Here is a 3,933-nt window from a genome sequence, read left to right on the forward strand (position 1 = left end):
GTACTAGTTTTCTGTTGTGCAACTACAAATATTAAATTCTAAGTCTGTATAGTCATTGTGCATCTTCTGACTAGGCTTATAAACAAAATATTTCATTAAAATCTTGCAGAATAATTGTGATTGTATAATTGTAAAGTTTTGTAATGCCTTGACTTTGAATCTTTTATCTTAAAGGTCATTATGACAATCGGTTCTATCACGCCCATTTCTGTTTTATTTTACACTGACTGACTGTTATAATCATGAATTAACATCACATTACAAAGGTCAAGGCCATGCCTCCTATTGAGAGAAAAAAATATGTTTCTATAATAACACATATAATTCAACTACTAAAGTATTTGTTGTCATATAATGTATGATGACCAGAGCTTCATTTTTTAAGCCGACTTAAATATTGGCCAATCATCTGGCTAAAATTTGATACCTCACACATTTGATGTTAGTGGTGTCATCTCATCTTTAACTCTATATTAAACTCAAAGGTCTGGGAGTTAAAGCAGTTGAGATAAAATTCTTCATTTGCTGCATGGTTTCAACTGAGGATGAATTGATAGTTACACTTTTTAGCTCACCTGAGCCGAAGGCTCAAGTGAGCTTTTCTGATCAAAATTTGTCCGTTGTCTGTCGTCGTCGTTGTCGTTGTTGTCGTCGTAAACTTTTCACATTTTCATCTTCTTCTCAAGAACCACTGGGCCAATTTCAACCAAACTTGGCACAAAGTATCCTTGGGTGAAGGGGATTCAAGTTTGTTCAAATGAAGGGCCACGCCCTTTTCCAAGGGGAGATAATCATGAATTTGTTAAAAATTAATGGCATTTTTAAAAAATCTTCTTTTCCAGAACCGCTGGGCCAGGAAAGATGAAACTCATGTGAAAGCATTCTCAGGTAGTGTAGATTCAAATTTGTTCAAATCATGACCCCCGGGGCAAGGGTGGGGCCAAAATGGCCGACCCAAGTTTTACATAGGAATAGATAGGAAAAATCTTTAAAAATCTTCTTCTCCAGAACCACTGGGCCAGGAAAGATGAAACTCATGTGGAATCATCCTCAGGTAGTGTAGATTCAAGTTTGTTCAAATCATGACCCCCGGGGCAAGGGTGGGGCCAAAATGGCCGTCCGTAGTTTTACATAGGAATAGATAGGAAAAATCTTTAAAAATCTTCTTCTCCAGAACCACTGGGCCAGGAAAGATGAAACTCATGTGGAATCATCCTCAGGTAGTGTAGATTCAAGTTTGTTCAAATCATGACCCCCGGGGCAAGGGTGGGGCCAAAATGGCCGACCCAAGTTTTACATAGGAATATATAGGAAAAATCTTTAAAAATCTTCTTCTCCAGAACCACTGGGCCAGGAAAGATGAAACTCATGTGGAATCATCCTCAGGTAGTGTAGATTCAAGTTTGTTCAAATCATGACCCCCGGGGCAAGGGTGGGGCCAAAATGGCCGACCCAAGTTTTACATAGGAATATATAGGAAAAAATCTTTAAAAATCTTCTCCTCCAGAACCACTTGGCCAGGAAAGATGAAACTCATGTGGAATCATCCTCAGGTAGTGTGGATTCAAGTTTCTTCAAATCATGACCCCCGGGGCAAAGGTGGGGCCAAAATGGCCTACCCAAGTTTTATATAGGGATATATAGGGAAACCTTTTAAAATCTTCTTTTCAAGTACTTCAAAGCTATGATTAGTGATATTTATATGGAATCATCCTCAGGTAGTGTAGATTCTAGTTTGTTCAAATAATGAACGCCTGGGGGGGGGGGAGTAAATTCAAGCCTGATGTGCTCAGGTGAGCGCTGTGGCCCCTGGGCCTCTTGTTTCTTTTACTCTTTATCAGGTACTATAGCTGACCTTTCAAGACTAGATTTTCTCCTCAGACTTTCTATAAAATACTTTTCTATGGAGAAAGGTTATCATAAATGTATGTTTTCAATAACTTTTCAGAATTTCTTTAATATAATTATGATGACACTTTTGGGTTGCAACTAACATAAGCTTTTGATTTCATTACTCACGGTTGAAAATTCAAGGATGATTGTTGCCCACACCATACAAACCTCTATGAAACTTTCTGCTCTTAATTTTTCTTAATTCAACTCCTTAAGTAATGTATACATAAGCTAACTATTTGGTGTTTTAACCTGCTCTGTTCTAAAAGTATTCAATCCATCATATCCTATAACTCAATACACTGTACATAAGACAATACACTGTAACATATAGGTAATACAAAAAACAACAGAGTGCATGGTTTTATTCGTTTTATTGAAGAAGCACTTTTTTATACTGAATGCATTCATGTTGTCAATGTAATAAAAAAAATTGTGAATAAACAAACATTAAGTATATATTAAAACTAAAATCAGTATATCACAGAAAATCCATGACAGGATTTTTTTTTTGGTCAAGATCATGTAGCTAAACCTGTTAGAAAGGGCATTTCTATGATTGTTTTTCACACACAGTGTAAACTGCATTGGTGCCTAAGACACAAAAAACCTAACTTTATAAAAAGTGATCAAAATGAATGTTAATTACAATGACAATTGAACACCTTGGTAATGTCCACAAAAGTTTAAAGTCCCAACAACTATTTCTGTTGTGTATTTCAACCTCTACATGTATCTCTTGAATCTTTAGATATCTCAAAATTTTTATTTTATTACTAATCCTACCGACTTATGAGATAAAAATATTTTAACCATTTTCCTTATAATTGAGGACAGCCTTATTTTTTTTATTCTCTGTATACTTTGAGGCGCCAAAATGAACTACATCCCTTGTAGACAGGTTTTTAATGAAATGCTCCTCCCTTAAACAAATACTGTAGAAGTACTCTTTTCCGCATGGTATTAATTTACGCTATGTACGCGGTCACAAGTTTTCCGTGGAAATTTGTCCAAGCGTACTTAATATAAATGTAAGGCATAATTATAGTGACAGTCTTAGAAATCCCCGTAATGTTCTTCCCGCAGAGTAAACAGAAATTGAGATTCTGCGGAATTATGACCCTGTAGAAAAAAATTCGTCTACAGTACTTTAAGTGTTAATAATAATTTGTTTATTGTGACAAATGCATAAGCTAAGATTAATTTACAAAACACCTATTCTCTATAAAAAAAATGTTTGTGAATTGTTTCATTGAACAATATTTTAAATCAGAAATAACAGAATCCATATTATTAAATGTTTTTTGGAAAATATAAGCATTTTTTCCAGTGAATTATTATTTTTGTAATTAAATTATTTTTCTAAATTATATTTTTTGCTCAAATTGAGCTTATTTTGCCATAAACTTTGAAGGCAATTTTTGGCTTTTGTACCTTAAACTAAAAAAAAAAACTTTCATCTCACAAAGCAACTAATCGAACACATGCAGTGTCAAGGAAGACAGTTTAGAAGGTCAATGATATGATAAGAACTACTGACCTTTAAGGGACTTGACCAGATAATTAGGGTAAAATTTGTGCACATTTCAATGGAAAATGTATAGGGAAATTTTGGCAGAATTCAAAAGACAAGGATGTGGGTAGTTAAGCAGAGACTAACTGCCCTGTTTAGTCAAATACATTGCATACATGTACCTCTTCTGTTAGCCAGACTGTGTCTGTTGCCAGCTGCTCACCAAAATGGAGGTGGGAGTAGCAAGGGTTTTGAGCAGGGTATAGTTTCTATTCATCACCAATGTCAAAATCAAGCACTACTGAAGTAAAGATCTTGTCAGCACTAAAACACCTGTTTAAAAGATTATAAATTTTATCTGTGAATAAAGCCTTGTCAAAATAGCTTTTACATGACTGTACTGTTAGGTTGTGCTCCCTTCCTTACAAATTTCTTTTGCCTTAAAATGTTAAGTATGTTAATTATTCATATTAAGCAATGATTTAAACTGTTCATCAATGTTCAAAATTTAGCATTAAAAACTGTTA

The sequence above is a fragment of the Saccostrea cucullata genome, unplaced genomic scaffold (genome assembly GCF_032062105.1).
Source record: "Saccostrea cucullata isolate Sc308-1 unplaced genomic scaffold, CSIRO_AGI_Scuc_v1 ctg1055, whole genome shotgun sequence".
NCBI lineage: Eukaryota > Metazoa > Mollusca > Bivalvia > Ostreida > Ostreidae > Saccostrea > Saccostrea cuccullata.